The 22,209-nt window shown below is 42.1% G+C and overlaps 2 pseudogenes; one reads left to right on the forward strand and one right to left on the reverse strand.

Annotated features, from left to right (window-relative positions):
• The window catches only part of LOC125517099, a 51,474-nt pseudogene extending 47,212 nt beyond the window's left edge, over positions 1–4,262 (reverse strand).
• A 9,031-nt stretch (positions 4,263–13,293) lies between these two features.
• LOC125517101 lies at positions 13,294–20,402 on the forward strand (annotated as a pseudogene).
• The last annotated feature ends 1,807 nt before the right edge of the window (positions 20,403–22,209 follow it).

Consider the following 22,209-nt stretch of genomic DNA (forward strand, 5'->3'; position numbering starts at 1 on the left):
ATAATATTCGACGATGTACGGACGCATGGAGATGATGTAGTTTTGCTTATAATTGAATGCATCCTAATTTGAATACTACTTTATTTTGTGATTTGATTTTGCTTATTGAATGCTCAAATTGGAAAACTACTCCTACTTTGAATGCTCAAGTTGGAGAGCACTATGCAAGGCGTATGCATACGATTAGTTGATAGCTTATTGGGTTTTTGTTTTCGCAGAAATCTAGGAGCCCCCCTCCATCATCCCCGCCGTCGTCCCCGTCACCGACCCCCTCCGACCTCAAGGTGAGACCAGCCATGAACCGGTTTTAGAAAGATAATTAAACGATATTTTGGGTTGACTTTAAGTCTGTTGAGTCTCCACCATATATGAGAGGACGAAGAATCCCGACTGCTGTCGTGGGGGTAGCTTCTCCTTCGTTCCCGTGTGCTAGACAATTTGGTGTAATGCACTCAGGAACGAAAGGAGGAGCTACCATCACCGACGGTCGCAAATGTCAGAGAGGAATCAGTGAGGGAGAGTTCCACCATATATATATGAGAGGACGAAGAATCCTGACTGTTGTCGTGGGGGTCGCTTCTCCTTCATTCCCGTGTGCTAGACATTTTGGTGTAATGCACTCGGGGATGAAAGGAGGAGCGACCATCACCAACGGTCGAATGTATACACCAAGTGAGCTGAGAGTTTTCAAGAAAAGACTCGACAGACCGATAGTCAACCCGTGATGAATAATAATGATCTAACTTAGGTTTTTTAGTACATATATTTAATTGTAGATGTTTAATATTTGAATTATGAACATAGGAAATGTCGTACTCAGACAACGAAAGTCTCCCGAGGGAGTGCGACTGGTGCCACGACGACCGAGGTCTGTGCGACAAACCTCACCTGGACGAAGATCGGCACTTCAGCATTAAGCTGGAGGAGACCTTCGATGTTGAAACGGTACGCAACGACGACAAGTGTTATTTTTTCGTAATTAAGCACGACTTCAAATATTTTAATGTGTACTTTTCATCTTTTACAATTCGACTAGCTTATCCCATGCCATGCAAGACGCTATGTCTTGGAGAGGATGGTTTTTGAAGACCATGAAAGTTTCAAAACAAATAAAATTCACCTAAGGACCCATCATGGTGTGGATTTTGAAGTAAAGTTGTACCATTCTGAGAGCGTAACCCATTTTGGTTGCAAAAAATGGGAAGCACTTTGCAAGATGTATGGTTTTAATGATGGTATGCTTGTCACCATGGATCTTGGTGATCCTGAAATCGAGCAAGACAATATGGACATTTGGGTCCTTGTTCATACGCCTCCAATTCTACCGCTATGTGAGTTTCTCAAACATAGTTATTAGCTAATTTGTATTGTTTATTTCAAAATAGTTGACAACTTATTTCCATTGACAACTTATTTTGATTGTTCAAATTATGTGCGGAACATGGTAGAAAAAACCCACTACACCAATGGCTCCGAATTAACTTATCAGGAGAAAAATCATCTGGTCAGATTTTGTATTGATATTGAGAATTACAATATCTACAATCAAACTCCTCAACATTATGGTCAATACGTGCCACTAGTGCACGTGTTGAACTACGGTAACTACCATGGAGATACCTTGGTAAGCTTTTTTACTATTACGACATCCATGCATCTTTTGCAGACTTCTGAAACTAGTACATCATTGCTAACTATGAAGTTATTACTATGTTTTCCAATAGAGAATCCCAGAGGATTGTGTGCCTCATTTGATGTATCAGAATGGCAGCCTTCGTGTGTTGAACATATATCCAGGTCATCCTACGAATCTCAATTGTCCATACCGGATTTCTCAAAGAAGTGGAGACATGCTAATCAAAAAATGGAAAAAATGTATGGACAGTCATAAGGAGGTTCTTGGAAGCAAAAGGAAGCGAAGCGCAAGAATTGGAGACATGATGATCTCCATTCTCCATAATGGAGAGTCAGGGTCTATATTGTTTTATGCTATTTTATCTTAAAGAGGGTATTTAGGTCCTACCTAATACTGATGATCATGTGCTAAGAACAATTAAGTAGGGTTGGTTCGATGACTATGAGGACGATGATCGTATGACTTGTTATTAATAACGAGTAGAAGTTGTATGATGATGATTAGCAGGACTTGTTATTATATATGATGATGCATGATGCAAACATGAAGAGTTATTATATATCAGCGGGTGAAATGAACATGGATCGGATTGAAGTGAAGGCAACATGCATGTGCTGTATGTCAAAAGTAGTACAATCCAAACTTGATCAAAGTTAGGATTAGTATTACTTTCGACATGAACCACATGTTGCCTTCACTTCAATCTAAGCCATGTTTAGGCATAGCAGTAGCGTTGGTAAACCAAGCACGGAGATATAAGAGAGGACACTTCTCTCTATTAGCTAGCTAACAACAACCTAAATTAACCCCCAAAACCCCTAAACCAGCCCCTTTAAAAAAAAACATCAGCTTCAGCCAGCTGCTGACGCGTGGACGCCTATTGGTCCCGGTTTGTGCCACCAACCGGGACCAAAGGCCCCCCTGCCTGGGCTGGCCGTAGCGGCCACGTGGAGGCCCATCTGTCCCGATTCGTGTAAGAACCGGGACTAAAGGCCAAGGGCATTAGTAACGACCTTTTAGTCCCGGTTACAAAACCGGGACAGAAGGCCCTTACGAACCGGGACAGATGGCCCTTTTTCTACTAGTGCCTCCTTCACAATCTGCATCCGCACATACTTCAATTACCATATGTCCCAGCCCCAGGATGCGCCACACTTCCTGAACCCTAGGGCATGAGAAGAGGGCATGTTTAATACTTTCACAATCAGCAGTACAGAGAGGACACTGCGAGCTAGTAATCATATGTCTGTTAGCTAGAACCCCTATGCAAGGGATAGCTCCAAGTAAAGCTCTCCACACATGAATTTTTATCTTGGCCGGCACACATAATTTCCAAATGGTTCTCCAAATAAGACTAGTACTTGAGGATTGAACCGAGTTTGTCATTCTCAACTTTCGTCCATGCTGGTGTTCCCATTTTTCATAATAAGCTGACCTTACAGAGAAAATACCATTCTTATTGAAGTGCCAAGAGACAAAATCACTCATCATTCCAGGGCCAAAGGAATGTTCAGAATACGTTGCACATCAATAGGCCAAAACAAATCATTAAGCAACTGCTCATCCCAAACTCTATTCTCTTCATCTATTAATTCAGAAACTCTTGTGATAACAATATTGCCTCTCGGTGTCATTACTCTCCTTGTAGGACTACTTAGGATCCATGGATCCTCCCATATATTTATTTGAGAGCCGTCCCCTACCCTCCATATATGCCCTTTTTTAAAAGTTTGAATTCCAATCCATAGACTCTACCATGTGTAAGAACTACCCTTCTTAAGATTGTAGTTAAGAAGGTCACCATCAGGGAAGTACTTGGCTTTCAAAACTCTAGCACAAAGTGATTCTGGTTCAATCAAAAGTTTCCAACATTGTTTAGCTAAAAGTGCCATATTAAAGCAGTGCAAGTCTCTGAATCCCATACCTCCCCTCTCCTTCGGGACACACATTTTCCACCATGCAAACCAGTGCATATATTTTTTAAGATCATCATCACCCCACCAATATTTAGACATAACAGCGGTGATACTTTTGCAAACCTGTTTGGGTAGTTTATAGACTAACATAGCATATGACGGGATGGCCTGTATCACTGCCTTCAACAAAACCTCCCTACTACCGATAGATAACAGCTTTTCCTTCCATCCCCTGATTCTGCTAAGGACTCTGTCGATTAGGTGCTGAAAACAATCTGACCTATCAATTCCCACAATTGGTGGCAGCCCCAAATATTTGTCCGTGATCGCCTCCACTAAAATGTTTAGAGATGTGCATACCTCCACACGAGTTTCCACCGGGGTACAAGGACTGAAAAAGATACTCGATTTAGCATCACTCACCAGTTGCCCGGAGGCGGCACAGTAGTCATCTAATGCTCTCCTAAGGCTGTTAGCATTAGCAGCATCCGCCCTCATAAGAATCAGGGAGTCATCGGCGAACAGTAGGTGTGTAACTGAGGGGCCGTCTCGGCACAGAGCAAGAATAACTATGGTGAGATTGGGTCCCCCTGTCCGAGTCCTGTGGAAGGAATAAGATAATCAGATAAAGTATTATTCACACGAACTTGGTACCTAACAGATTTGACACACTCCATAATCAGTGCAACCCAGTTGGGTCTAAACCCCATTCGCAGCAAAACCTTCTCCAGAAAGCACCACTCGACTCTGTCGTAAACCTTGTGCATATCGAGCTTCACCGCACACGTGCCATACTTGCCAATCGTTTTCCTTTTAATTGCATGATAAGATTCAAAGGCCACAAGAAAATTATCTGTGATGAGCCGGCCCGAAACAAAAGCACTTTGATTTGGCGATATAATCTCTGACAAAAGAAATTTGAGCCTGCTCGCTAGGAGTTTAGAGATCATCTTATACACGACGTTACATAGGAGCTCCTGTAGGGCAGGCGCCACAGAAAAATGAGATAGGTACATATAAGTAAGCAAATTATAAGAAAACTTAGTACCACTACGTATGACGACGCTTACATGCATATGAATACTACTACTCGTAGATGAACAACGTAAAAACACATTTGGTTGTCATTTGGATTCAGCAAGTCCAGTGTCGCCCAGCTCCTCGTCCTCCTCCTCCGACTAGTAGTAGTCGTCGTCGTCCACCTGCTCCTCCTCCGACTCCTCGCCGGCGACTTTCATGCGAGCAAGGCGACGACTCGCGCTGGCCGCCTCGAGTCTCTCCCACTGTATCCTGCCCCACTCGTTGGACTCGTGTACGTACTCGTCGTCGTCGCCCAGGTAGGTGTCTTCGGCCTCGGCGTATCCCCTCTCGCACAGCTCCCGCATGGCCCGGGCCTGCCGCTCCTCCACATCGTTGTCCTCGTCCCCGATCAGGTTCACCATCTTCTCGTGCTGCGGCCGCTCCTTTTCCTCCACCAGCAGCTCCTGAGCGTGCCATTCATACCAGTCGACGCTGAGGGCTTCACCGAGGTAGCCCGTCCCCCACGACATGATGAAGCCGACGTCCCGGTCCGTCAACCGGATCATGCGTTTAGCGCCGCCGAACTTGCTCCTCTGCCGTGCCCGAGCCCTAGCCACGATCTCGTCCAGGGCGGCCGCCGCCTCCTCTGTTGGCAATAAGCCGCGGCGGTGCATCGAGGGCGCGGTCGCTGGTGCTCGCCGTGGGGCGCGCGCTGCAGAGCGCGACGCGGGCGCGAGCGGAGCAAGCGGAGCGCGGGCGATCAGGAGGGAGTGGAGGCGTGGGTTCGAGCCCGGTGCGCTGGCTCAAGTATAAAGCCACGCGAGGGGGGCCTTGTAACAGCTGTGGGTTTACGAGTACGAGCTCGTGGTATTGGCGTTCGTGCGCCGGGGAAAAACCTCACCGTGTCACTCCTCTTCCTCCCTCTCTGACCTTCTTCTTCCTCTGTCGTGTGAGCGACGGCGTCGAGCGAGAGAGAACCAACCGAAAGAGAGGAGAGCTAGGGCTAGGGCGGATCGGCTGCGCCAACATCCTCCTCCTCTTGCTCTTCTGCGGTCAACTCCTTGGGACTCCGTGTCGTCTCCGCTGCCAAGGCGACGTTCACGTGCTCGGTGGTGGTGGAACTGTGCTCGCCGGCCATACAACTGCAATATATACCGGAGTACTAGTAGTATTGGAAAGCATAGATAAGTTGGTTTGGACTTTTCGTGGGCTAGTTTGGTACTATTAATATTGCCAGGTTTCACCCACACCAATCAATCACATCAAAACACACGAACGCATGCCCACAAAAGACGGTAGCCAAGAATCCGTATCGTATCCTTTGATTTTCTCTCTCGGACAGGTCTTGGAAATGGCCGGCTGCTCCCTAGCATTCCAAAGCAACCGGTCAAAAAAGAAAATTTATGGTCTCTAATCTACAAAAGAAAATATTCTACCCCTCTAATGATCTATAAATAGAAACAATTTGTGCCTTAAATTCATATTAGGAAAATGAACACGTGTGAACATGTGTGAATGTAAAAAGTAAAAAATAGATGCAAACCACCCACCTGAACCAGTTTGAACGCATTTAATTTTGGTTTTCTGAATGTTTAAAAAGCCATATCTTTTAAACCGCATGTTGTAATTCAGATATGTCTTCACCGTTGGATTCTTTGCGACGAGATCTTTGAAACTAAATCCCGCATTGGGTATGTTTGAAGAAATTTTTCCTGTGCAATTTAGCCTCCGTTTTGTGCAACTGCCTAGCAGTCAATGTGCAACTACCTGAGAGTGGATGTGCAACTTTCCGCCTACCCAGTGGAAGTATAGTTTTAATTGATGGCACATCCACCCCAAAGTACCTCCTCCTATTTTGATGTTCAAATTCGTGTTTTGTCCAGGCTAACTGCCTAGTAGTTCATTTGCAACTTTCCCCCTGTCCGTGGTTGTGCTTTCACTGTTTGCTGCATCGGCCAACTGTTTAGCAGTGGATGTGCAACTTCAGATACTGTCACCGCCAACTGTCTACCAGTGATGTGCAACTATCCCTCATACCTCATGGATGTATAATTTCCCGACGCTCGGAACCACCCCTCTAGTGGGATGTTCAACTTTAGCTCCGCGGTTATATGCAACTTTTACTACCCTCATGAATATGTAACTTTTCACTACCCGCATAAATGTGGAATTTTCACCATCCAACTATCCCTGCCTGTGAGATGTGTAATTTTATATGTTGCTCCGGCCAACTACCTAGCAGACTTTGTGCAACTCCATTTGTTGCCCCCAACAATTGAAACTACATATCCACAAGTAGGGAGGGGAAGGAGTTGCACATCGAGTAATAGGAAGTTGGCTCGAATAACAGACTAAGTTGCACATATCACTGGTTGGGAAGGTGGGGCAGGGCGTGTCAACTGTAAAAAAACTACACAACCACGAGTAGGAACAAGGGTTGCACATCGACTACTACATAATTGGTTGGGGCAGTCGACTAGTTCACATCAACTTTTCGCTGTTGCAACCTCATGTGAAGTTAGATCATGCAGCTCCAAAATCTGATTTTGAAAAAAATTTGCGCCATGTAGTACTAAAGTTGCACAATGCAGTACTGAATTTGCACCATATAGCAAAGTTGGTTAAAAAAAATTCATCGAAACATACCCATGTGGGATCTAGTTTCAAAGATCTCGTCCCAAAGAATCCAAAGGTGAAGACAGATCTGAATTCCGACGTACGGTTTGAAAGATATGACTTTTAAAAAATTTGAAAAACCAAAATAAATGCACGTGAAGCTGTTTTTTTTCGAACCGAACTAACCAGTGTGAATACATTTAATACTAATAGCAACATGCACTAGCACACAAAAAAACAACACACACATGCGTGCACTTTGGAGATTTTGGGTTCTCCTTTCTGTTCCTTAATTTTCTGGTACAATCTCACACAGCATACGGTGCATAGGCATATGTACAAACCAACCGACATAAGACCTTACTCGTACTTGCTTCTGGACTCCAAAAGCTACTCGGACACAGCGCAAAAAAGAAAAACTAAAAACGTAGACTCCTTGTCTCTAGTCGGACTAGACAACATCTAATACTACTCCTCATAGTGTAATAGGAACACTACTAGGGCACGTCCAGTCACTTCCTAAACTAATCAACCGGCAATACTGATCACTCTTTGCTAGTTATAATTACCATATGTTTGGATTATTCTAACAGAATCATGGTATGAACCGGAGTAGGAATCAGCTTATAGGAAAACAGAAAAACTAACGCCCACACGTGTGGGCGTTTGCACATCGCCCACACGCCTTCATCACCATTCATTTTTGCCACGTATGAACAGATGACATCAGCAGAAATCTTTTTGGTTTTCGGCTTAAAAATATTTTATCTCCTAATTAAAAAGCGAATTAAAAATCCGTTTTCACCATTAAATCCATCTCGACGAGGTCTTCAAAACTAGACCTCATGTTGATATGTTTCGACGAATTTTTTTTTTGCCCAAAAGTTGCCATGATGTTTACACTGTAGTTGCCATGGTGCTTAAACTAAAGTTGCCATGTGGCAATTTTAGTTTGTAGATCATGAAAATTTTAGTTTTTGATGATGGCAATTCCAGTATTTTGACCATGAAAATATTCTTTTGCATGAACCATGGCAATTTTAAGTGCATGTATCATGACAATTTTAGTTTATGGTGCATGACAAGTCTAGTTTCTTAATTCTCTGTTTTATAATATGTCAAAATTTATTTTTTAATATAGAAGAAAATAGCTGAAGCATAACAAGGCAACTTTAGTGTAAACATCATGGCAATTCATGTGCAATAGACATGGCAACTTTTAACAAAAAAAATTTGGTCGAAATATATTGATATGAGATCTAGTTTCGAAGATCTCGTCGCGAGAGATTTAATGGTGAAAACGGATCTTCAATCGGATTTTTCATTTAAGAGATAAAACATTTTAAAAGCTGAAAATCCAAAAAGATTTTCACATGCATGCATGCGATGACATGGCGTAGCCTATATGTTATAGGACGGGTTTGACTCCCACCATATGTGTGGGCGTTAGCGTTGTCCTAGAAAAATAGGAAGTGATTGGATTTTTAATTTTTATTGTTGTGCAGTCGTGCGCCGGAGGAAAATCAAAAGTGAAGGAGATTAAAAGGATATCGGCCACATAAAAAACCACAAACACACTTGATGAAAAACGATTTGAGATTCTGTAAATAAGTGCGTCTGCTTTGCATCAGACTACCCACAACGGAAGTAACATAGGTGATAAAAATCACATATATCTAAACAAAATAGATGATGTGTCAAGTAATTAATGAAGAAAAAGAGGCATGTGGTAACGTAACTAGTATGAGTAACATCACACATACCAAGACAAGATGAGTCTACAACCTAATAAATGAAGTGTTGCATGACACCACACATATGTTATTCTTCATTATAGAGGTAGTAACATAGACTAGTAACATATGCATGTTGCTAGTCTAAGTTACTCCCCACTGTTGCTAGTCTCCGTCCACTCATGCCTGGCTGAGTTGTCTAGAGATATGGCTTTGCTTTCTGTCATAGTCACTTTGCTCACAAACTGCGAAAGGAAGAATAATACTGTCACACGACACAATCTGTTGTGCTTGTTAACCAAAAAGAGCATCGTACTTCCTCCTTTTCTTTTTAAGTTCGCATATAAGATTTGAGAGTGGCCTTTTGGTGGCCGAGCACCCTGCAGGCCGAAATCTGGCGCCGTGCAGTAGAGTGCTGCGATGCGTGCACGCTTTTTTGTCAGATGTATATGGTAGCTGCTAACTTGAAATACATCGGTGCTGTGGGCTGCTGTGCCAGAGTTGGACGTGGGCCTCGGGTGCACGCTGGATACACAGGCACGCCCTGTGCTTGCTGGGCTCGTTTGAAAATAGCGCATGTAGGTGAGGGGTGGCAGGTGCGATATTAATCTTGGGCCCAACTAGCCATGCAGGTGACTTAACGCCCGAAGTGGTGCTTCTTCCTACCCTCGTAAGTCATTCATCCCTTTCCAGTTCGTGGCTGTGCGGAGCGGCATTTCGCCATGGATGGCCTCGAGTTCTTCTTTGCGGAAGCAGAATCAGGGTGAGACCCAATCTCGCTCCCCTTTTCCTCCTTGCGTTGCTTGCCCCCGAGAAGGGAGTATTTCTTTGATTTGGCGTTCAGATTCTTGAATTTGTCCCTGAACTTTCGACAGTAATTCTTCTACATGATGATATTTGGATCTGACTAGATGAGGATTTTATATCTGACTAGATGATGGTGATTTATTGGCTGGAGGAATCGATGTTGTGGAGTCTGTGGTTGCTTCCATCCATGCAGGTTGCGGGCGCTCCTCTGATGTGATTTCTTTTGAGCCGATGGATGACAGCAGCGCCAAAGAGCAGTCCCGAGTGGTGGGCCTGAATCTCGGCTCATACAACAATGGTGGGAGCGAGGTTGTTGGCGACTCGAACGATATGGCGGCTCAGAAAACTTCCTCTGCGTCAATGGGAGAGGAGGGAGATGCAGAGGGGGTCGTCGTCAACAAATCAAAGGCCTCCTGTTGGACTCGACGGTAAGAAACACAAACTCATTTGTTATTGCTTTGCTGCTAGACCAGAAATTGTACCTCCACGACATCGTTTTTTGCTGTAGGACCAGAAATTGGAACTCCCTGTAATTGCCTGTAACAAGAGAAAACACATATACAGAGTTCACCCCCATGTAGAAACAAAAATCCTTTTATTTTCAACTCTTTGTAAGCATTCTTGCTAGCTCGGGAACATAATTCTTGAATTCAGTTTTCCTTAAGCTAGATCATCTTTTACTGATTTCTGTATCAACTGATAGACATTCTTTTATCAGAAAAACCACTGTTAGAATCGGTCTGTATAGGTAGATGGTATATTTAACAACGTTTTTGCGGGGGGATGCAGTGTCAGGATTGGCAACGCGCCAGAAGAGAGGGATGCCAACCCAAGCAGAGTCCCTGCCCTCGAGGCTTCAATGAGAGCTTATGCAGACAACAAGGTTGGCACGGTTGTTAACCCCGCGCTCGGAACTAGCTTCAACACGGTTGAAGAAGCGTATGAGTTTTACAACCTATATTCCTGGGAGACGGGGTTTGGCGTTTGGTATGCCAAAAGCAGGTTGAATGTCCATCAGAAAAAGTGCATGCAGGAGTTTGTATGCGCGTGTGCGTGAGGATGATTCATTAATTCAGACAACACAAAAGTTTCCCCGCCACTGCTCTTTCAAAATTTTATGCTCTCATAACACATCGAAAACCTATGCAGGGCAAGCCATTGCAGACGAACAGCCGCTCAACGAGGTGTGGATGCCCTGCGTTGATGCGGGTGTTTAGATCGGATGATAAAGGGTGGTACATGTGCGAACACAAAGCATACCACAACCATGCAGTCTCAATTAACTATATGGAGAAGCTGCCCTGGAAATCCCACAGGCACATAGATAGATACACCAGAGACTTGGTGAAACAGCTAAGAGAAAACAATATAAGCCTGAGCAAGGTTTATGTGTGGTTGGCAGTTTTTTTGGATCTGTGAAGGAGGTGCCATTCACAAAGAGATCTCTCAAAACTCTTTGTGGAAAACTGAATAGAGAGCAGTCAGAAAACGATGCTACAAAAACAATAGAGGTGTTCAACACAATGCGGGCTATCCTGAGTTCAAGTACAGTGTGCAAGTTGATAGTGATGGCCGAGTCAAGACTTTGATGTGGACAACAGGGAGAAGCATTGAGCAATTTAAGTGTTTTGGCGATGCTGTCACGTTTGATACGACATACAAAACTAATCTATACAACATGCCATTTTGCCTCTTCGTTGGTGTCAACAATCACTTTCAGAGCATTATATTTGGAGGGGTGCTGATGAGCGATGAGAAAATCGACACTTTCAAGCGGATATTCACAGAGTTCTTTCATATGATAGGAGTGCCACAACCATGCACAATGCTCACAGGTAAATAAAAAATGATCTCATGTGTTTAGTGCTGTTGATCTTTCCTTTTAGGATTGCTATGAAAATGTTTTCATCCTGGAATATGCTGACAGAGAATTGTTGTTTTTCAGACCAAGCTCGTGCAATGGAGGTTGCCATAGAAGATGTCATGCCGCATACAACACATCGGTGGTGCAAATGGCATGTGTTGAAGAAAGCAAAAGAGTGCCTTGGGCCACTGCTAGGTAAGGGTAGCGAGTTCAAACACGAGTTCAACAAGATGGTGCATCACAAGGTGCGGACAAAATCCTCCTGCATCTCTGATGGCTTCGATCTTCTCATCAATACGATCGACACACTTATGCAACTTCTTCCCCATGTCATCCATCTCCTTTCCCCATTCTCCAATAACCTCTTGTGCAGGTACCTGAAAAATAGAAACATTTATCATCAAAATGACGAGAATTACAACACCACCAGAATTACAATCATATTAAAAATCATGCTGAAATATAGCACATACATTACAATTTGCATATGGTTCAGAAAACTTAACAAGCCACAGTAAAACAAATAAACTTTAGGAACAACACAACACAGGCATTACATACCGCTGGCGAACCGGCATCATCGTATTTATCATGTCTACCACATCAGCCAACAAATGGTCGACTCCAAGGGGTTGTGCTGCAACAATGGCTTCAGACACGCCAAAGTTGGCAAGTTCCTGTAGGAGATAGACACAGAGGGGCAACCTAAATACTGGACAACTGAGATTTGAAAAAAGATTAGACAACTGCACATACCATCATGTCAACCAGGGGTGATTTCTGAAGAAAACGGTACATTTTGGCAGCTTGGTCATGCTTATTTTCGCTAAGCCTAGCATCATCTAACCATCAAATATAATGGTGGTTGATGAGCCGTTGTTTCACCTACAGCAGTAAAGCAATAAAACGCCCGACGGAACATGGAAAGGGGTCGGATTTGTCAATTATGATCCACATCCTTGGCTTTGGCCGGTCTTAAAATAAATTTCTTATATTAAACTTCTGTACTTATTTAAATAGTTGTATAATAGTATAGTTTTAATTAACAGAAATTTCTATTACTTAGCCAACATAGTTACCAAACTAATAATGTTGCTAAATATCACATATAACTTTGTTTGTTTGTCAAGCCATTTTAATGTATATCACTTAAATTTTGCTTCTCCTACATTTAATTGTATTGTATAACAAAATTTGTCTTCAAATTAATTTTAAATATTTTATTAACTGTATAGTGTCATATGTACTTGCATGTATGTGTGTGTTTTCATATATATTAATATCATTAAATATCAACCATGCAAAAATATCATTAAATATCATGGTGCAGATTTGTAAAGCGTATAATTCACAAAAATATTAATAGTGTTCTCTAGTGTATTATTAGGCAAGTTCATATAAACTTCTAGGGTATGCCAAATGTGTCCTGCAAGTTGCGTTCATTATTAAAAATGTAAAACATGTGCATGATTTGTATTTTCATTTCAAATAACTCATGTAAACAATTAGGGCCGTCTTAGATGTATTATTCCTAGTGTTCGTAAGTTTCCCATTTGACCATCATTCATTCTCATATGTGTAGAGGTGGGTTGCACTATATGTCTTTGATTTGAGGACTGGTAAAGTTTTGTGGAACTTCAACAGCAGATGTTGTCATATATGTTTCAATGACTTCATCACCGGTGGAAGAACTGATCATTCATGGCCAATTTTCAACTGAAACTGTTGGGGAACATGGTAATTTCAAAAAAAAATCCTACGATCACAGAAGATCTATCTAGGTGATGCATAGCAACAAGAGGGGAGAGTGTGTCCACGTACCCTTGTAGACCGAAAGCGGAAGCATTTCAATAACGCGGTTGATGTAGTCGAACTTCTTCGCGATCCAACCGATCCAAGTACCGAACGTACGACACCTCCGCGTGCACACGTTCAACTCGATGACATCCCTCGTGCTCTTGATTCAGTTGAGGACGAGGGTGAGTTCCGTCAGCACGACGACGTGGTGACGGTGATGATGATGTTACCGGCGCAGGGCTTCGCCTAAGCACTACGATGGTATGATCGAGGTGTGTAATTGTGGAGGGGGGCACCGCACACGGTTAAGAGAAACTTGTCTGTTCTAGGGTGCCCCCTGCCCCCGTATATAAAGGAGGGAGGGGGAGTCCGGACGGCCCTAGGGGCGCGCCCAAGGAGAGGGAGTCCTACTAGGATTACTAGTCCTAGTAGGATTCCTCCACAAAGAAGAGAGGGGGAAGGAAGGAAAGGGAGAGGGAGTAGAAAGGGGCCGCCGCCCCCCTTTCCTTGTCCAATTAAGACTGCTAGGGGGGGGGGGATGGCCTGCCCTGGTCGCCCTCCTCTCTCTCCACTAAAAGGCCCATGGTGGCCCATTAGTTCCCCCGGGAGGTTCCGGTAACCCCCTCCGACACTCCGTTTTTACCCGAAACTATCCGGAACACTTCTGGTGTCCAAATAACATGGTCCAATATATTAATCTTTATGTCTCGACCATTTTGAGACTCCTCGTCACGTCCATGATCTCATCCAGGACTCCGAACAAACTTCAGTCATCAAAAACACATAACTCATAATACATATCGTCATTGAACGTTAAGCGTGCGGACCCTACGGGTTCAAGAACTATGTAGACATGACTGAGACACTTCTCGGGTCAATAACCAATAGCGGAACCTGGATGCTCATATTGGCTCGTACATATTCTATGATGATCTTTATCGGTCAAACCGCATAACAACATACATTGTTCCCTTTGTCATCGGTATGTTACTTGCCCAAGATTCGATCGTCGGTATCATCATACCTAGTTCAATATCGTTACCGACAAGTCTCTCTACTCGTTCCGTAATGCTTCATCCTGCAACTAACTCTTAGTCACATTGCTTGCAAGGCTTATGGTGATGAGAATTACCGAGAGGGCCCAGAGATACCTCTCCGAAACACGGAGTGACAAATCCTAATTTCGATCTATGCCAACCCAACAAACACCTTCAGAGACACCTGTAGAGCATCTTTATATTTACCCAGTTATGTTGTGATGTTTGATAGCACACAAGGTGTTCCTCGATATTCGGGAGTTGCATAATCTCATAGTCTGAGGAACATGTATAAGTCATGTAGAAAGCAGTAGCAATGAAATTGTAACGATCATAATGCTAAGCTAATGGATGGGTCTTGTCCATCACATCATTATCCTAATGATGTGATCCCATTCATCAAATGACAACACATGTCTATGGTTAGGAAACATAACCATCTTTGATTAACGAGCTAGTCAAGTAGAGGCATACTAGGGACACTATGTTTTGTCTATGTATTCACACATGTACTAAGTTTCCGGTTAATACAATTCTAGCATGAATAATAAACATTTATCATGATATAAGGAAATAAATAATAACTTTATATTGCCTCTAGGGCATATTTCCTTCAGTCTCCCACTTGCACTAGAGGGAATAATCTAGTTCACATCGCCATGTGATTTAAAACCAATAGTTCACATCTGTATGTGATTAACACCCATAGTTCACATCGCCATGTGACCAATAACCAAAGGGTTTACTAGAGCCAATGATCTAGTTCACATCGCTATGTGATTAACACCCAAAGAGTACTAAGATGTGATCATGTTTTTCCTGTGAGAGAAGTTTAGTCAACGGGTCTGCTAAATTCAGAGCCGTATGTATTTTGCAAATTTTCTATGTCTACAATGCTCTGCATGGAGCTACTCTAGCTAATTGCTCCCACTTTCAATATGTATCCAAATTGAGACTTAGAGTCATCTAGATTGGTGTAGAGCCTACATCAACGTAACTCTTTATGATAAACTCTTTATCACCTCCATGACCGAGAAATACTTCCTTAGTCCTCTTAGGTAACTAAGGATAACTTTGACCGCTATACAGTGACCCACTCCTGGATCACTATCGTACCCCCTTGCCAAACTCATAGCAAGGCACACAACTGGTCTGGTACATAGCATGGCATACTTTATAAAACCTATGACTGAGGCATAGGGAATGACTTTCATTCTCTTTCTATCTTCTGCCATGGTCGGGCTTTGAGTCTTACTCAACTTTACACCTTGTAATATAGGCAACTACTCCTTTGACTTATCCATTTTGAACTGTTTCAAAATCTTTTCAATGTATGTATTCATTGAAAAATCTTATCAAGCGTCTTGATTTATCTCTATAGATCTTGATGCCCAATATGTAAGCAGCTTCACCGAGGTCTTTCTTTGAAAATATCCTTTCAAACTCTCCTTTATGCTTTCCAGAAAATTCTACATTATTTCTGATCAACAATATGTCATTCACATATACTTATCAAAAAGAATGTAGTGCTCCCGCTCACTTTCTTGTAAATACAGGCTTCACCGCAAGTCTGTATAAAACTATGTGCTTTGATCAACTCATCAAAGCGTATATTCCAACTCCGAGATGCTTGCACCAGTCCATACATGAATTGCTGGAGCTTTGCACACCTTGTTACTACCTTTAGGATAGACAAAACCTTCTGGTTGCATCATATACAACTCTTGTTCAAGAAATATCCATTTAAGAAATGCAGTTTTGACATCCATTTGCCAGATTTCATAAAATATGGCAATTGCTAACATGATTCGGACGGATTTAAGCATCACTACAATTGAGAAAATCTCAATGTAGTCAACACCTTGAACTTGTCGAAAACCTTTTGCGACAAGTCGAGCTTGGTAGATAGTAACACTACTATCAGTGTCCGTCCTCCTCTTGAAGATCCATTTATTAATATGGCTTGCCGATCATCGGGCAAGTTCACCAAAGTCCATACTTTGTTCTTATACATGGACCCCATCTCAGATTTCATGGCCTCAAGCCATTTCACGGTATCTGGGCTCATCATCGCTTCCTCATAGTTCATAGGTTCATCATGGTCTAGTAACATGACTTCCAGAACATGATTATCGTACCACTCTGGTGCGGACTGTATTCTTGAAGACCTACGAGGTTCAGTAGTAACTTGATCCGAAGTTTCATGATCATCATCATTAGCTTCCTCATAATTGGTGCAGGAATCACTGGAACTGATTTCTGTGATGAACTACTTTCCAATTCGGGAGGTACAATTACCTCATCAAGTTCTACTTTCCTCCCACTCACTTCTTTCGAGAGAAACTCCTTCTCTAGAAAGGATCCATTCTTAGCAATGATCTTGCCTTCGGATCTGTGATAGAAGGTGTACCCAACAGTTTCCTTTGGGTATCCTGTGAAGAGCATTTCTCCGATTTGGGTTCGAGCTTATCAGGTTGAAGCTTTTTCACATAAGCATTGCAGCCCCAAACTTTAAGAAACGACAACTTTGGTTTCTTGCCAAACCACGGCTCATAAGGCGTCATCTCAACGGATTTTTATGGTGCCCTATTTAAAGTGAATGCAGTTGTCTCAAATGCATAATCCCAAAATGATAGTGGTAAATCAGTAAGAGACACCATAGATTGCACCATATCTAATAATGTGCAGCTACGACGTTCGGACACACCATTACACCGTGGTGTTCCAGGTGGCATGAGCTGTGAAACTATTCCACAATGTTTTAAATGAAGGCCAAACTTGTAACTCAAATATTCAGCTCTACGATCAAAGCGTAGAAATTTTATTTGCTTGTTACGATGATTCTCCACTTCACTCTGAAATTCATTGAACTTTTCAAACGTTTCAGACTTGTGTTTCATTAAGTAGATATACCCATATCCGCTCAAATCATCTATGAAGGTCAGAAAATAATGATACCCGCCACGAGGCTCAACACTCATTGGACCGCATACGTCGGTATGTATTATTTCCAATAAGTCAGTAGTTCGTTCCATTGTTCCAAAGAATGGAGTTTTAGTCATCTTGCCCATAAGGCACGGTTTGCAAGTATCAAATGGTTCATAATCAAGTGATTCCAAAAGTTCATCAGCATGGAGTTTCTTCATGCACTTTACACCAATATGACCTAAATGGCAGTGCCACAAGTATGTTGCACTATCATTATCAACTTTGCATCTTTTGGCATCAATATTATGAATATGTGTATCACTACGATCGATATTCAACAAACCATCAACATTGGGTGTATGACCATAGAAGGTTTTATTAATGTAAACAGAATAACAATTATTTTTTGTCTTAAATAAATAACCGTATTGCAATATACATGATCTAATCATATTCATGCTCAACGCAAACACCAAATAACATTTATTTAGGTTCAACACTAATCCTGAAAGTATAGGGGGTGTGCGATGATGATCATATCAATCTTGGAACCTACTTCCAACACACATCGTCACTTCACCCTCAATTAGTCTCTATTTGTTCTGTAACTCCTGTTTTGAGTTACTAATCTTAGCAACCGAACCAGTATCGAATACCCAGGGACTACTATGAACACTAGCAAGGTACACATCAATAACCTGTATATCAAATATACATTTGTTCACTTTGCCAACCCTCTTTTCCACCAAATATTTGGGGTAGTTCCGCTTCCAGTGGCCATTTCCTTTGAAGTAGAAGCACTCAGTTTCAGGCTTAGGTCCAGCTTTGGGCTTCTTCACGGGAGTGACAACTTGCTTGCCATTCTTCTTGAAGTTCCCTTTCTTTCCCTTTGCCCTTTTTCTTGAAACTAATGATCTTGTTTAATCATCAACACTTGATGCTTTTTCTTGATTTCTACCTTCATTGATTTCAGCATCAAGAGCTCGGGAATCGCTTTTGTCATCCCTTGCATATTATAGTTCATCACGAAGTTCCAGTAACTTGGTGATGGTGACTAGAGAACTCTGTCAATCACTATCTTATCTGGAAGATTAACTCCCACTTGATTCAAGTGATTGTAGTACCCAAAAAATATGAGCATTACCGAGATTGAACGTTAAGCGTGCGGACGCTACGGGTTTGAGAACTATGTAGACATGACCGAGACACATCTCGGGTCAATAACCAATAGCGGAACCTGGATGCTCATATTGGCTCCTACATATTCTACGAAGATCTTTATCGGTCAAACCGCATAACAACATACGTTGTTCCCTTTGTCAGCGGTATGTTACTTGCCCGAGATTCGATCGTCGGTATCATCATACCTAGTTCAATATCGTTACCGACAAGTCTCTTCACTCGTTCCGTAATGCTTCATCCCGCATCTAACTCTTAGTCACATTGCTTGCAAGGCTTATAGTGATGAACATTACCGTGAGGGCCCAGAGATACCTCTCCAAAATACGTAGTGAAAAATCCTAATCTCGATCTATGCTAACCCAACAAACACCTTCAAAGACACCTGTAGAGCATCTTTGTAATCACCAAGTTACGTTGTGATGTTTGATAGCACACAAGGTGTTCCTCCGGTATTCGGGAGTTGCATAATCTCATAGTCCGAGGAACATGTATAAGTCATGAATAAACCAGTAGCAATGAAACTGTAACGATCATAATGCTAAGCTAACGGATGGGTCTTGTCCATCACATCATTATCCTAATGATGTGATCCCGTTCATCAAATCAAAACACATGTCTATGGTTAGGAAACATAACCATCTTTGATTAACGAGCTAGTCAAGTAGAGGCATACTAGGGACACTATGTTTTGTCTATGTATTCACACATGTACTAAGTTTCCGGTTAATACAATTCTAGCATGAATAATAAACATTTATCATGATATAATAAAATAAATAATAACTTTATTATTGCCTCTAGGGCATATTTCCTTCAGAAACACACACCAACAGTCCTCTTTTTAACGAGCTCCCAACTTCTCATTAAGTTGTCATATATGTCATATGCTTAATGTATATAGTTATGTATGTTCGAAGGTGGATCGGTGAAGGAGTTGATCAATAATTTTCCACGCTTCGAAAGGGTACCATATGTGACTATGAAACCGAAACATTCTCCCTTGTTGACAACACATCCTTGGAGGTAGAAAATGTGGTAGACTTCAGTTGGTCACCGATTAATTCCATCTTATGCCTCTTTGTTCAGGATCTGGGTAATTGAATCCAGCTTGCCAGTGTAAGTACAAATCTCTGCGGGATTTTCATTTGGTGCAAGTTCCCAGCAAAGTAGAGCTGTGTTGGAAAAACTTTTTAGCGTCTGCAATTGCAAAATGCACCAGCAAAACAATGGAGAGTATCTTGCCATCCAGGTAGATCGGTATGCAGAATCAGAGAACATAAATTGCACTAGTATTGAGTTGCTCATGATCAAGGAGAGGGGCATCCCAGTTTTTGAATTGGACACCAAGAATGACAATATAATCGCGTTTGCGTAGGAGCCCAATGGCTGCCGGTTTGCTATTATTCATGGCGACAAGGTTAATCACGATATAAGCATCTATTTGATGTGCACAGCCGATAGTGTTAGCCGTGTGTCGAGGCTCACAACACTCAGGAACAGACATGCTAGTGCAGTGTTCTCATCTCCTGCGGGAAACTTCATTGTTCTTGTTGGACTGAAGGGTACCGATGGCCAGTTGGAGTTCTACAATGTTGATGATCTTGAGACCATGACCACAGAAGATCAGTTGGAGTTCTACAATGTTGATGATCTTGAGGTCATGGCCACGGAAGAGCATTTTGTGTGACTGATGTCATGTGGGATCCCACGGGAAGGTGAGTGAGCTAATCACAATAATTTTTTGTGCCGTTTCTATTTTGGAAATTTCTAGAAAATTGTCGGTTGTTAGCCATGTACTACATAATAGCTTAACTACATGGGTTGTTATTTAAACCTGAAGTGTTGAAATATATATTCATTAGGTGAAACTCTAGATACATGCATTCTCAAATAGTATGATGGAATTTTTACACTCAATGCTTATTGGCTACAACCTAAACATCTGGCTATATATCACTAGTGAAAAAAGTGCTAGCCACAACTTTCGTTGGTGGCGCGCCATTTACAACCAACGCCTGCACTATCGTTTTTTTCCAAATAGTGGTGGCGTTGGCTTATTTGGTACTACATTAGTAGGGGCATAGTGGTGGCATGGGAAAACAGGGTAGCGTCAGAAGTATATGAGATCAACAATTGGTACCAGGCGCAGTATAGTGCTGTCGTGGAATAGCATGGAACGCCAGCACTATGATGTTTAGATGTGGCGTGCTCTTGGTTCCGACACCAATATTGTTATTTTGTCAATGCCAACATTCTTATATTATTACTTTTATAGTATATTGTTGTTTGGGACTTCGAATATGTAGTTTGACACTTATAATATTGTAGTTTACTTTTATTAAATTTATATTATTTTAAATCGAAATAATGTCATTTTTAAAATATGTACTTTGAGACACTTAATTTTTTTCTTTTTTAGTTTAAGACTTGAAATATATAGTTTTGAGCCTTCAAATATGTAGCTTGACACTTCCAAATTTTTTCTTTTTAGTTTTTTTATGTGGTGATCTTTTTTATAGTATATTATAGTTTACTTTTATTAAATTTCTATTATTTTAAATGGAAATATATGTATGATTGGTCCTACGAGAAATTCTATGATATATGCATAACGTGTACAGTATTTAGTAGTGTAAAATATGTTTGAAATGAAAAAAATTAAATGGAAAACACAAAATGAAAAGCAAAAATAAAAAATAAACCCCAAAAGCGCAAATCCTTTAGTCCCGGTTGGTGTCACCAACCGGGACTAAAGGTCCCCGCCCTCGGCGAGCGCTGCCACCCACGTGGACGGCCCTTAGCCCCGGGTGGTGGCGAACCGGGACTAAAGGGGGGGGGGGGGGGCTTTAGTCCCAACCTATTAGTCCCGATTGGTGAACCGCGACTAAAGACCCTTACGAACTGGGACTATTGCCCATTTCTCCACTACTGCATGTACCTACGTGAAAAGACAAATATGAGTCTATACCTAATTAAATGAAAATATCTTAGCAACTAAAAACTAAGCACCTATGCATTGGGGAGTTTAGTTGGTAAGCCCTTTAATGCACTTAACATCTCATCTAAGCATCCATGCATTGAAAGATGTCTAAGCACGTACTCCTACATGACGACGACCTTGGAGCCACTTTTCTGTTCACAAGCCACTTGCTATATACGGAGGATAACATATGGAATATTCGGTAGAGACTGATGAAAACCATGTGAAGATAATGTTTTCATGTTTTGAAAAAATTTCAAAAAAATAGGGGATGTTAGAGTGATGTTCTATTGCCGTGCAGAATTTCAAGTTCAAACACATTATGGAAGATGTTAGAGTGATGTTCACTTATTTTCACTAGTACATACACCCATGTGTTGCAATACCCAACCCTTTGTGAATTGCTACACATATTAATTGTTTGATCAACTATGTGTTCGCATACGAACACGTCACCAGGTACCCTCGATGCCAGGGATGATGCATCGTAGCACACCTCGAAGAAGGCCTGTCCGGAAGCGCGGTACATAAGCAATCCGGTGGGAGTTTTGTTGACCCCGAAACCCCACATGTCCGAGAGGGTCCCCGTCTGGACGCACGCCAGCTATGGGATGCCCTATGTTGACCTGATCGCCCTAGGGCCTCATGGATCGCTGCCCTGCAGTAGAAAAACAACGAAGAACGAGAAAGAAG

Source organism: Triticum urartu, chromosome 6 (genome assembly GCF_003073215.2).
Source record: "Triticum urartu cultivar G1812 chromosome 6, Tu2.1, whole genome shotgun sequence".
Taxonomy (NCBI): domain Eukaryota; kingdom Viridiplantae; phylum Streptophyta; class Magnoliopsida; order Poales; family Poaceae; genus Triticum; species Triticum urartu.